This window comes from Chrysoperla carnea, chromosome 1 (genome assembly GCF_905475395.1).
Source record: "Chrysoperla carnea chromosome 1, inChrCarn1.1, whole genome shotgun sequence".
Taxonomy (NCBI): Eukaryota; Metazoa; Arthropoda; class Insecta; order Neuroptera; family Chrysopidae; genus Chrysoperla; species Chrysoperla carnea.
The window spans coordinates 55,754,088-55,769,316 of NC_058337.1; the positions used below are offsets into that span (position 1 = coordinate 55,754,088).

At 26.8% G+C, this 15,229-nt stretch overlaps 1 protein-coding gene across 1 annotated transcript in view; it reads right to left on the reverse strand.

Moving 5' to 3' along the window:
* The window catches only part of LOC123303098 (pituitary homeobox homolog Ptx1-like), an 80,516-nt gene extending 66,881 nt beyond the window's left edge, over window positions 1–13,635 (reverse strand). The window contains exon 1 of the mRNA XM_044886200.1: window positions 13,486–13,635. The gene's annotated coding sequence lies outside the window, so the exon portion shown is untranslated. The remainder of the gene's footprint in view (window positions 1–13,485) is intronic.
* Window positions 13,636–15,229: the final 1,594 nt, after the last annotated feature.

The window sequence follows — 15,229 nt, forward strand, 5'->3', positions numbered from 1 at the left end:
AACGAAGGACATACTAGTTCTGTGATGTGAAAATACAGTCCAGCATGTGGGATCGTATCAGTAGGAAATTATAGACAATATAGACTAGATTGATACTCACCCGCTTCAACGGTCTTAAAAGTAAAAACTACCACTTTATAGCCTCCACCTTCTCTTGATATACACAGATTTTAATTTTGTTATGTAAAATAGTTCATTGAGTATATCAGCAAAGTTGGAGATGATTTGTTTGACATTAACTATTATAAATTTTTACAGAGTTCTTTAATTTATTGTTCAAAATGATGATTATAGATGGATCAGATCTATGGTTCAATCATTTTGAACCATAAATAAAAGATTTCTGTAAAAATTTAAAAAATGGTAAATGTCAAATTAAATTAAATTTTTATATTTTTGTAATATATCTTTATAAATTATAGTTCATGTGTTATTCTGATATATCAACTATATTGCTGTACAGTTTCGTTAAAAACCATTCGCTAGTTTTAGTGTGAAAGCGTAACAAACAAACAAACAAACATGCTTACTTTCACATTTATAATATATAGGGATAGGAATAAGTATGCGTTTAGTGAACGACTTCAACATAGAAAAAAAACTATCGATAATCAGTTATGTATTTCGCCACCGTATTTTTGTCTATGGACCATATATATAATTTGCAATATGTCCGATAAATCCTTAGCCAACCTTTAATGAGGTCTTTCTTCATAGGTACCTAGGTCAGATACAGAAAAATATTTCACAAAAGTTGTACGTTTGAAAGGTGAGCATCTCATAAAAAAAAAACTAAAAATGTTAAAACATTTAAATTTATTAAAAAACAATTTTAAATTATTTATTCTAAATATGTCATTAAACCGATTTTCCATTATTATATTCGAAAAGCAAATAATAATAAAAATATAATTTTTTATATTAATTTATTGATTATTAAAATTAAATTTTTTTATTATCTACTGTTATTTTTTTTTATTTTTATTAATAATATTTACATAATCAAATAAGGAACTAAATAAGTGAAAATAAAGGAAAACCTTGGAAAATGTCAAACCGTTATTACGTTTTGTTTTGTTTTTCAATAATGATTTTTATATTTTTTTTTATATAGACATCAATAAAATTTATGAGATAATGACTGCGCTTTTTTCAACAGAAAAGCTTTATAGTCCGATGACACTTGTATTAAGATAATTTCTATTGTTCACATGGTATTTCATTCTCGACTTTAATTTAAATTTTAAAGATATCGATATTTATTGAGATGTTATTATGAGGATTATTAGATTTTCAATAAAATTATGATCTTCCAAAATGGTTCGTCGTTGCAGACAATGAAACCCATTATTATACAATAGTTTTATGTTTTATAAATAACTAGCAATTACCCGTCCGCTTCGCAGGACTATTACAACTTTAAAAACTTCCGTGTTATAGCTTTTTTTATCTTGCTCCTCCTAAAATATTAGTTTTAAGAAAATAGAGCAGTTTTTTATAGACATGAAATTAGATGAATAGAATAGAATGTATGAAAGTAAAATCTTTTATTAATATCTACGAATTACAGAAAAAATTTTTCACAGGCGACCGCTATCGTAGCAAGTTAAGTCATAGTGTATATTATATTCTGATGTATAAGCTATAATACGTCAATAAAATACGTCGAGTAGTTTTTGCGTGAAAGTGTAACATACATCCGAGCACAAACGTGACTGGTAAGTTCGCAGCGAACAAATTGTGTATAGTCAACTGTTTCAACCAAAGCACGATTGGTTCAGTAAACATTTTGAAAATGTGTCTACCTATATTTTAATTAAATATAATTTTTAAAGTATGACTGAACAATTCGATATGTCGAACCAATTTGTAGGACCAATTGGCGGGATTTAAAAATCGAATCGAACAGATGATCGATTCAACGTAACGGTTACTTAGTCGGGTCCGTATAAATAAAAAAATATAGCTCTCAATATAGTGAAATTTGCTACAAATTAAATCCTACAAATTGAATATAAAATCGTGTTGTTGGCATATCAGTTTTTCAGACCGAGGAAGAGCTATTATCCCTTCTTCATGCGATTCTATACGAGACACAACTCGGGCATATATGGATAGTATTATTTTATAGAATACATAATTGTTTCTAAAAATTACAAATGACAAATTCTAATCTCGAAAATACGAAGAGGTTTTATGACAACCAGGCGATATATCACAGATAGTTTTAGATAATAAGGCGATAGTTATTATTATTAGATATCCACATATACAAAAAAAATTATACAAATATGCAATGTGTACCTGGAACCGAATACCTCAAAGCTATAATTAAGGGTCATTTATGATTTGATTATTTTGTAAAACTGCTTTCTATATAGAGACTACTATCAGTTCAGTATTTTTACCCGATTACCAAGTAGTGGTTATGTTGTTCGCTCGTATCTTGTACGTATGTATGTTAGTAAATTTCTTTATTGCCTCGTATTTTCTAAACGGTTCGATGGATTTCGACAGTTAAGGTATACTTATATTTGTCTTAAAAACCCAAATATCTGTAGATATGTGTTTGAAAAAAAACAAACAAAAGGCGGATTTTTGGGGCGAAATAATAATACGCTATTTAAAAAGAGATTAACCAAACTTATCGCGTAGAGTATCGTATATGTTTAAATTTAATTAGGAATAATAAATTGGCTTAAAAAATTCTCATATAGTATAATAAGAGGATTTTTTTCGTGTCGGGACACAAAAAAGTCTAAAGGAAAATATATAATAAAAAAAAATATAAAATCCGAATGCGTTATATAAAATCTGAAAAGAATGAAACAAGTCCAGTAGTTTACTAAGCGACTTTAACAGTCGGGCCCATGAACATCTAGACCGGCCCAAATCTTCTCAATAATGGGCCCTTACTCTTAAAATCACTATGCAAACAACTGGATATGTTTCTTTTTTTCAGATTATATAAATGCAGTAGGGATTTTTATTTTTTTTATTATTTATGTTAATTTAATTTAAAAGGTCCTTCAGGGAGTTTTAATGAATGTATACACCGTTTCATCTAATTTTCCTTTCTCTAACTAATAAGTCTTTATTCAAACTTTACTAACTTTAAGATTTTGTAAAATACACATTATTTTAAATTTTGATATTCAATGAATGAGCCTTCTAATATATTCCAAAAAAAAAAAACTAATAGATATTTAAGACCTAATTTTCAAGTAGCAAATTTATCAAAAAAATAATAATATTATTTACAAAAAATTCTAAAAAAAATAAAAAATGATGCAATCTATTAGTATGACCACTTATTCGAAATAAATTTTATCACGTCAAACTGTTTGAAAAGATAAAAAAATATAGAACGATTTTATTTATGACATAAATGCTTTAAAATAGAAACTTTACATAGTAGAAAAATTGCCAACGAAAAAAGGGCAGAAGCAAAAAATTATTAAGTTAAAATTATTACGAATTTTTGGTACTGATTTTCAATTTTTCATTAAGTATACAAAAATCCACTAAAAATTTAATCCAGGCATACTTGAGTAAATCTTTTAACAAGTTGATAGTCACACACACCAAAGAGTTGTCAAAGTTAACACTCCCCCACGATCTGATCCCCATTAATTCAAAAATAATCTGTACTTATTAATAAATTATTTGAAAATTTAAATTGTTTAAAAGACTTACTTTTCAAACGTGCTTTTAACTTGTTTTACACTTGGAAAACTATTGAACTGTTTTTCTTTTTTTTTTAAATGTAATTAATTAATTGCATTTCTTTTAAATTACTTTAATCAATTTTATGATATCTTTGTATTTTCACTGCATTGTGTTTGGAAAAAAAACAAGGGATAGGTCTCCTACGTCTAAAAATAATTATAAATGATTAAAAATCATACATTCACACTTGCGTTGTTATCAGCGAAACGTTGTTGAACAGAAAAAATTATTTTTTTTTTGTGTATTTTCAGGTAAGTAAACCTTATGTGTATTGGTACCCGGTATTACAAAATATTTTCATATGAATGGCCACTAAATGAAAGAAATGTATCGTTATTTGTAAATTCTGTATTAACTTCAAATGTAAGTATAATTATTTTCTTTGGATTAAAAATTAAGAACAGCTATATGCTTTGTCAACAGAGAAAGCCAAAAATTATATCAGTATGCTGCCTTAAATGAGGAGAAACTTAGAAGTGGATTTTATGGATAATATTGGAAAAATCCATTTACCACATTAAAGGCTCCTAATTTTACTTGCCCTTACACAGGGCTTCGATCAATAATTTTTTGGGCCTCACAGTTCTTAGGCACAGAAAATCAGGTTCTTATTTCGATCTTCAGGCCTTCTGGAACCATTATGCTAAACGGTTTTCGTCTTATTGAAGCCAAATCCTAGGCATATATGATTAATTTTTCTCTTTCTATTGAAAAATTATATGGTATAAGAGCAGACAACGTCACAAAAAAGTTGATTTCAAGGCGGCTGAATTTGGATTATTTCTTGAATTTGGGCTAGGCACCTAGAATAGGTTGCGTTTATTGGGTAAATTCCTGAAAAAGAGCAAAACTGCTGCTTTCAAAATCAATACAATTTATTTTCATATTAGTTTTGCAATATGCATTATGATAGCCAAATAGCTTTGCCATTGTAAACGGCAGACGTTTAATATCCGAAAATTACTCTCTCTTAAAATTCACTCTCGAAAACGGTGTCAGTTCTTGCACAAAAACGATTTACAGTACTCTTCGAGGCAGGAACAAGATAATGGAACACACTGACTTTATTCATCTTAGTACCTTAATATTTATATAATTTTTTTTAATATTATTTCAAAGCTTCAATGATATAACAAACGCGTTTCAGCGACAGTCTTTATGTTTGTCTAATCGAAATTGCTTTTTCTGTGATTGATATTAGCTCTTGATTTGGTTAAGAATTATTAAAACGTGGAAGTTCTTCGATGAGCTAAAAGTTTCAATTTTCAGTTTGGCAACTCAAAAATATGTTTTCCTTGCGCTTCCACCATTAAAAAAATTTAAAAAAATTAAATATCCAATGCAAGTAAGTTTTTCTGTTTTAATCTGAGTGAATCTGATAATGTATTGTATTTTACTTGAACAAAAACGTTTTTGTTCTCGTCGATGCCAAAATTATTTTTAAATACAAATAAAATACATGATTTTATGGCACATTGTACATTACACGGGTCTGTTCATAATAACAAGACCTCTTCAATACACACATACTGACAAGAGGTTTTTTCTTATCAGTATTTATTGATAAAATAGTTTGGTGTTATCGAAACATAACAACAGAAAATTATAAAGGTACTACATTTGTTAATTTAGCAAAAGATAAATATTTGTTAAAAATAAAAAAATAAAATATTGTAAAACATAAAAAAATCATGTACACGAGTATATTTTAAAACTACCGAACACCTCAATTGATCAGATTAAGGCTGTATTAACACGATAGCTACCTAAATATTGAGCGTAAAATATGCCCTTAAAGTGTTAAAGTGTTAAATTAAATAAAGGGATCATGAGAAGTAATTTTGCACTAAATAAAAGAGGCATAGTTTTATAACATATACAAATTAAAAATAGAAAGAGAAAAATTAACAATATCAGTTCCAATGTTTTATCAACTACTTTTGGTAATTTTCTTTTGTATATATGTTTAAAAAAGGTCACAAAAACACTTTGAAATCATTTCTGCAGATGTTAGGGGTAGTCTCATGTCTATCCAATATAATACTGTGTCCTAAAAATAAGGTGGCATTTGAATTTAAACTGCGCGCGTTTGTTGTGCATTGTGAATTACTTCCGAACAGTCAACAACGAATATTATTTGAATGTTATGCGTCATTTGTGTAACACTGTCTGCCTAAAAAGGCCGGAATTGTGGAAAGATAATTCATGGTTTTTACATCAAGATAATGCACCATCCCATACTGCACTCATAATTCGTGATCATTCCGTCAAAAACTCAAACCATATCGTTCCGCAACTACCGTATTCACCTGATCTGGCGCCGTGCAACTTCTGGCTGTTCAGCAAGCTAGAAAGACCATTCCAGGCACACCGTTTTGATACGATAGAGGAGATTCAAGCCGCAGCGAAGACGGAACCGAGGGCAATCTCGGAAAGTGACGACAACCATTATTTCGAAGATTGGAAAATCCGTTGGCATAAGTGCATTGAATCGGGAGGGGATTATTTTGAAGGAGATGACATTGATTTGGACGAATAAATAAAGAATTTTCAAAATAAATACAATATCACCTTATTTTTTGGGCACAGAGTACTTCCGATTTGACAACATATTAATAAATGTAATAAAATAGCAAGTAAAGCATTTAGTTGTTTAGGAGTGCTAGTAGTTTTCAAAAATTTTGTATTCCATAAGAAATTTATGAAATAATCCCGCAAATTGATCTGTGTCCAGGCTAAATATGACCAAAAACTCGGTAATATTTGCTTTTCAAGAGTAAAGGCGTGATTCCTTTTCAAAATTTCAAGAGTCTTTATTAATAGAAAGAAAAATTTTCTAAAAGCTAAGAATAAATAAATGTTTATATTATAATATTTGCCCAGGCTTGGCAAGAATAAACCTGGAAGCCTTAAAAAGTATTATCTAAAAATTTTGCAGTAAATAAAAAATACAAATTTCTGCAGCTGCATAAAATTTAGAATTTTTAAATGCTTTTGGTGGGTAAAAGTTTGTTTTATAAAATCCAAAACTTCGTGTTTATGCTATTATGTTAAAATTTTAGAACCATCCAAAACGATTTCAAAATGATATTCGGTCCTATAATATAAATTTAAACATAACTAGTCACTGTATCGGATTTTGAGCCTTCTAAGATCATGAAAAGGTGTATTTTATTACACAGATTTAGAAACGCAAAAAAAAGTATTTGAAAAATAGTTAAGGCCTTTCAAATTATCACGGAAGTAGACACCGTCCGCATTCAACCTTAAACCAAATAGATAAAATTATAGAACTTGATATTTTTGTTACAGTATTGTATCTTAATAAATTTATTAATTTTTTTTAATAAAATTAATTTGTACATGATATTTGAAGTGCTTTGAATTAAGTACTAAATATTTTAATATAACATCGGTACTAATTACGGCTTAAAATATTAAGCTAAACATGATTTTTTAAGACAAAAATTATATAATCATTACCAATTCGTGTGTATACAATAATAATTATTATAAAAATTTGTTATTCGTATCTTGAATTTAATGATTAAAAAAAAAATCTTTATTATTATTTGAATCTGAGACTTTTCTTAATCACTGTTGTCTAGTTTAAAATTAATATTTGAAGAGTATGCCTTGTAATTTATAGTTTTAGAAGATAAACTGAAAGTAGGATCGGATATCCCTTCCTGGATTTCAACTATTTATAATTGTCAAAATTGTTACATTATTGAAATTATTTTTGAAATTTTGAGGAATTTATAGTGATAATAAAAAAATGTTTCTTTCAAAAAAGAATCATATGTTTTTTATTTTAAAAAAAATTCTTGCGTAAAAAATTGAAAAAAATTGATACGTACGATTTTATAGTTTCGATTTATTCCTATCATACAAGCAATGTATATTTTTATTTGAGAATCGTCCACTTTGAATAGACTTTAAACAAATTCATTATTTTTTATGAACTTATAAATGTTTTTGTAGCCTATGGAATAGAATATTTACCTATGGAAAACATTTGAACTTTAATTCGATCATTTTTATCAGCTGAATAAAACACTTCATTTCTTATCAAGGAATGAATATATATAAACTTAACTAAAGAAAAAAATATATTTTAACCAACTGAATCGAAACTCAGCCCCAAGGAACCTAACCGAAGTGAGCCCAAAACAACTTTTATCCTCAAAACAAGAAAATGAATAAAAATACTGCCTTCTTTTCGTCTCTTTGTCTTTTGTGTTTTGATGTGGCAAGTATGAACTTCCAAACTGTAAGAGCCTGGAACCTCTAAAAGCCACTTTTAACGTAAAAGATCGTTCTATAAGCTTCAAAATTGTATTCCTTTTTCCAACTTTTCAGCCATGTTTTTAACAAATCCGAAGTAGTATCCATATTAGTAACAAGTATAAAAATTACACTCCTTGATTTGGTCTTAAAAAATTATATTAAAAGATGTTGATCAATATTTCAGGTGAATAAACACAAATTCAGGGTTCTATTTTTGTCATTTGACATTTCAACTTTATGTGATTCAACTTTTTGTGCTTTTTTAATTGTGAACATAAATAACAGACTAATAAACATGCTTAATTACCCGGTTCGTAGTGAAATACGAAAAACCACTAATGTTTACTTAAGTAATGTCTTTTAGAGATGTGAGACTCTAATTAGATGTAGATAACACCTCATCATAGTATTCAAGCTTTCAATTTTCGAAACAAAATCTAAACTTTTTTGTAAATGTTTTTTATTTTATACCATCGACTACCTACGAATTCTGTTCTTAATAACTTTTTTTTATATTTTCGAGAAGTTTCAATCAAGTTGAAGCAAAAAAAGGCAATTGTATCCATCACTGTTTTGATATTTTTTCCACTGCTTCCAAATTCTAATATTTATCCAACTTCAGTCATATGGTTTTTTTGAATTCCCTTATAATTTTAAGTAGATGTCTTCAATATTATATTAGCATACGAAATGAAAAAGATGAGTTTTATGGTTTTACTAATGAGTCAATATTATTCGGAATGAGTACAAAAAAGCACTGGAAAAATCCGATAAAAATATAATTATTAAATTAAATATATACTTTAAACTATTTAAAAATCAAATATTCTATTCAAAGAATGTTTGAAACAGACGAATACCATAATTTTTTTTTCAATGCCTCAAAAGTATGACACTCATTTCAGTTGGTCCCAATTTTTCTGAACGGCGACAGCATTGGTTTTAGTATTAATTTTAAGCAAATTAATATTCAGATATTTTCTCCCTTATTAGTTTTGAATAAGACGATTTTACATACTCTTTGTAATTCTCATTCTTATTGCTATTCGCACCGCGCGTGAGTTTTATAGGAGGCGTTTCCATGGTAACGATACACTACTTAAATTATAGACTTGTATGGATGCATATATAATTGTATGGATTGCATTTTTGACTTATATTGAAAATTTAATATTATTGTCTCACAAATTTAAATAAATAATTTTGATTATTTTCATTTGAAAAATAATATTTGTGCAATTTGATTTCTTATTTTCACAATTTTTAATGCATTAAGTTTAATTAATTAGTGTTTTTCAATAATTTTAATTTGACATTTTCTATAAGATTAACATGTAAAGAACTGCAAATTAGTCATAACAGCCTCCTTTATCGCCAAAATTTTTCACTCGAAGCGCTGGCATCGATTTTATTGCCCCTACCATGACTACGCACACAACGAATAGGCTGTCACAATTAGTATCAAGAGTGTACATTAAATTCTAGTTCTTTTATAATTTTTCAATTTTAGAAGCCGTTCCTTTTTTGTTTTGAATATTTTCTCTATTTTTTTTTTTTTAATGTTTTAAGTCGCTTGATTATTATGATCATTATTCTACTAAAGAATTGTTGGATTTGTCAAACAATGTTCTTACGCCACTATTTCGAACCAAACACTCTTCGTTTGATAAAATAAAGTATTTAAAATCACATAAATAAATTTGGGCATTGAACTTCCTCATTACTCGATAATTTAAATATTTCAAATAAAATAAATTTGAGTAATAATAATAATTTTAAAATTATTATAATAATGCATACTATATAATATTTATAATTATGATGATTAGTATTTAATTATGTAATCTTGTTAACAAAAATTTTCAATTTTGTTTTTAAAGCTACATTAATGTACCCAGCCATATATATAAAGCTTTTAAATATAATATAAATAAGCCAATACGTTTTAAGGATTAAAGTATTTTGTCGTGGTGGTACATATTTTAATTTATTGATATTCACTTTTATACACATAGGTAGGTATATAGATTTTCACCTGTATATAAACCTAAATGTGCCTTATAAAACTGATTCAGAATAATATTGTCTATAGTTGGTAAAGTGCCCTTTTTCGTAAGTGATTACTACACAGAAAAAATTGATTTTCTTGGCACAGTAATATGAATAAAAATTAAAAAATTTACTTGAAACAGAAAAAAAACTTCTCGCTCCAAGAAAATGGTTTCTTTCTTTAAATTTTTATTTCCTCAAGCAGTTTTCTTAGTTCAAGCAAAAATTTCTTGAATCAAATTTTTTTAAATGTGTCATAGTCTAAAACTGCACATAAATGGGAAAACTTTTTCACAATCGTTAAGTTTATATGTAACCTTTTTTGAATTCTACAAAGCACATAATTAAATAACAAACAGAAAAATGAATTCGTCTGAGAATTCAAAATAGTAAGGGTTCCAAAATCCGATACCCAAAAATTTTCGAATTTTGGTTTACCAAAAAAAAAAAGACATCAGTTTTCTAATTGTTTTAGATTTACCATAACGAGGCATGTAAGTGTTAGTTTGGAAGTTGTTATAATTTATTTATTTAAGGATGTATGAGCATGTTAGTGGGGCACAAATTTAAAAATAGATATTTTCAATTTTGATGATAAATTTATATTATTACTTGACTATATAAGACGAAAAGTAAGAATAACATTTTTCGATATCTGGCTTAATTTTCAAAATATCGAAAATTTTGTTTAATTATTTAGCTTTCGATATTTCGAAAACCAAAAAACCAAGACACATATCGAAAAATTTTATACTTATTTTTCATCTACATTCATGAAGTTATAACAAAATTCATCATCAAAGTTGAAAATAAGATAAAAATAATTTCAATCCTTAATCTACCCTGCTCTTACATCCCTTATATGGACGGTGACACTTAGTTTTTTTCTTTTCTAATTCATTGCTAAATATGTTTACTTTCTATTAAAAAGTTTTTTTTAAATTTGTTTTCATTCATTCCAAATGAAAATTATCAAAAACTTCCAAAATATGTCGTTTTTTGAGATTCCTCCATAAGAGCCAATTTTATATCGATTTTTAATGACCTTTTTCTTAAAAATTTGCACGGATACCTAAGCTGAAATTTTAACCACATATTCTTTGAGTAAAAGACTACCTACAAACAAATTTTGAGCCTTTAAATCAAACATTGTTGTCATGCTCATACATCCTTAAATTGTGTATTCTTAATAAAGATTACAAAGCAACAGAAGTTTTGGAAATATATTTAAGATACTGCTTGCGTGACAAAATTTCATTAATCGGGATTGTTGGTTTATATATTTTGATTGTTTAGTTTTTAAAACTTTGAGTGTGTAGTTTAAAATTCACACTTTTATTGATATCTATATTAAAAGTACAAGCTTATTTTTTCTGTCCGTTGTCTTTATTGCTAAATCACTGAATATAACGTTGACCAAAAATAATAATAATACAAAGCTATTTTGCGCATTTTTGAACATTTTCCATAAAAAGAGCTTTTTATTTAAACTAAAATGTTTTAATTAAAATTTCACGTCGCTTCCACCAAACTATAAAATTTATTTATAGCACTTATATAGATAGCTTATAATAATGCATTGTCATCAAAATTGCACAAATATTCAAAGTTCGACGCGATAAGAATATTAAATGGAAGAAGTTTGTGGAAAATGAGTCAAAGATATGTTCATAATTTTAAGTAGTAAGTTATAAACACTAATCAGCAAAAATGTTGTTAGACAAACCGTTTTTGTAATAACCCGCCATTTACTTAATTTTCGAAAATTTTCGAATATAATTCCTAGAGAATATAATTGATAGAGATTTTAAGAAAATATTTCACAAGAAAATCAGAAGACCAGTTGAGGCTACTTGCATATTTTCAACTTCCTATATTTTATAGTTTTGGAACAAACACAAAAGTTTTGATCTAATTTGCGCCCTAACGAGTACCATTTACAAAAAAACATGTTTCAAACAAAAATTATTCATTTTTTTATAAAGAACAACCTCACATATTGCCCTGAGTACGCTATAAAAATTCCAGCCTGATATCTCTCATTTTTGATTTATCGGGTTGACAGACAGATGGACAAACAGACAGCAGAAGATGTATATTTGATATATACAGGGTATAAAGTATAAACAGAACGCATGTTGAAATGTTGTGGATGAATTCTATAGTAAAATTATTTGTGCGAAATGAGCAAAATGTTCTCTTTGAAACTTTTTTATGAAATTTAATTTATAAGGGTAATGATAGAATACACGAATAATTAATTTTAGCAATAATCTATATTAGGTCTATGTTTTTCTAAGTTTTAGGTTGATGGAAAAACCAAAATCAATACAAAATTCAATTACCTACTTGTTGAATTTTGTTTTCCAATTTGAAAAGTTTTTATCAAATAATTTTCCCAGTTATACCTATAGATAGATAATCAAACAATGAAAATTGCCATTAAATACACACACAAATGATTCACACGTGTATAGAAAAATTATATTAAAAGTAGTATAAAATGAAAAAATGCAAATATTGAATTTTCCGGTATTTTTCATTTAATATCCGTATTTTCTACTTTTATCTTTTTATATTATCATATTTTTTTATTGTATTTTTTATAGTATTTATCAACACGCATTCAATAGTGAAATTACGCTTCAATTATTAAATATTAATTTTTATAAAAATGTTTCAAGCACATGAACCAATATTGATCTTCATTTACCTTTTTTCTAATCAATGAAATTTTTTTTACTGAACACACTAATTTGCGTTAACACTGAAATTGCGCATCATTGTAAACAATAGGAGGGAAAATAACTATCAAAATTAAAATCAATTATTAAAGTAACCAAATTTGGAAAATTAATCCTATTGCAAAATATGTTACAATATTATTAAATAATTACCCAGTTTAATTTTTTGATTTATAATACGTAATGAAAATCAGTATATAGTGTTTTGCTGTTACGCACATGACAAAGAATACCGTCGGATATCGTATTGTGAAAATTGTAGGTCCGTCGCATGATGATAGAAAATTAGTTTTTTCATTACAAAAAAAAAAAAAACTTAATTGTCCTTTTTTAAAAATTATTTAACTATATAACAAATTTATTTGCTAACTAGGCTTTTTTTATTGGTGATAATTTGCGAAAAATTTTACGAAAAATTATACATTATCTTACATAACCATTTCTATCCACAGGAAATAGATGTAAAATAGAAGCAATAATTAAGATATACTAAAAATGAATGAAAGTCAAATAGATATTTTATTGGACTGTCAAAACTAATATTAATAATGGTTTTAAAAAGTTATTCTATAATGTAATAATGTTCAATATTATCATGTATTTTTGATGTATGGATATCAAAATTTCAGAATCTGAAAATATATTAACGTAATAAATCACTACATAAACTTACCATTCAAAATAATAAAAATGAATTGTCGATTAATATTTGGAACACCCACAATAAATTTCACTTAAATCACACCATTTAAATTCCAAAAAATCTCACTATGGAAAATTCATTTAACCCAATGGTCTTTATATTATTATACACTTTATTAAAAGAAATCCGTATTTAGTCAAAGAAAAACAAAAGAGATAAACTAAAAGTAAAAATAAAAAGTAAAAATCACTTAAGTGTGTTAAGCGTCGCGACGCCAACAATTTGACAATAAATAAATAAATAATCAAAAAATAATAATATAAGTAAGTGATATTAAAGTATTTTCCTAGTACTGAATACACTAAATCCTATGTACAAATACCCGTTTAGTCCTAATAATCCAACAGAAGTATTTAAAAGAATTATCTGTACTTATGAGACTCGAGGAGTACTATTGCAATAACACCGGTTAGTATGTGCGCCCATAACTATATTAAATGTTTATGTATGTATGTATGTATGTATTATATGTATGTAGGTATTTAGTCGGATCGTCAGATAGAAACTCGGCGGACAGTCGGGCGGTCGGTCGTTCGGACGGTACACAACACTAACACAAAAGTAATACACCTCTAGTGTTAAAATTATGTACTACTCTATATAATCAAGACTAAATTTTAAAACTTTAAGTGTTTTTACTTCAAAAAATTTTCGAAAACAGTATAGACTTCACAATGTACACGTCAAATGTGAAAATCTACTTCTGTTCTGTCCGATCCGGTGTCCGTGTGGCGGTTTGTGTTTTGAATAACAAAGTTCAAAACGACTATGCTACTGTTTCAAAAGTTAGTTCGTATCACTGTATAAAATATCATACCACTGTTAACTGTCTCTTGTAGTAAGTTGAACTCTATATATCATTGGATATTTAGATTGTAAAAGCTCTTCCCATTTTTAACAACTATATTATAAACATAATGCCCCTTTATAGCATACAGTAAATTTACTATGTTTTATTTTATATAAACATACACGAATTGTATTTCATCGGATATGTTCGGTAACACTCGGTTTGAATACTTTTTGAAAATTTTCTTGAAACTTATCTTATTCAATTGTTTAAAATTTCTTTTTCAATTTTTTTAATTTTCAATTTATAATTAACTAAATTTATTAACGGATAATTTATAAATAACATATAAAATCAATTAAACTTAATAATTAGAAAGTATGCAACTTAAGATAACTTCAAAAATAGTTTTTCCCGAAGTGTTTTCTTAAATTTTTTATTTATTATAAAATAGTTAGTTTCACGAATTTTTTTATTATTTTTTTTACAGGTATTAACAGATAATTTTGTTATGACAGGAAACCATTTTCTAATTTTACTAATATTAAAAAATTTTAATTGAACCAAATATCCACTGATTGAAAAGTTATCACTAAATTTATGTACATGTTAGTAAGACAAACATCAATGCCAATTTAATGATATAATTATAATAAATAAAATAAGCTTTTAGTTAAAAACCACAAAGAATATCGGATTTAATATTTTAAGCTATAGATTAAAAATGACTTAACAGTAGCTTTAAGAGTAAAGTCATCACCGATTTAATAAAGTGACACATGAATATGAACTCGAAATATTAAAATCTTAATATTGTTATTCATTTATAACTTCATATATCGATATAAAATAAGCACCTCCCATTAAAATATACTCTCAAATATCACACTACAAACAAGTCAACTATAACCACATGTATATACA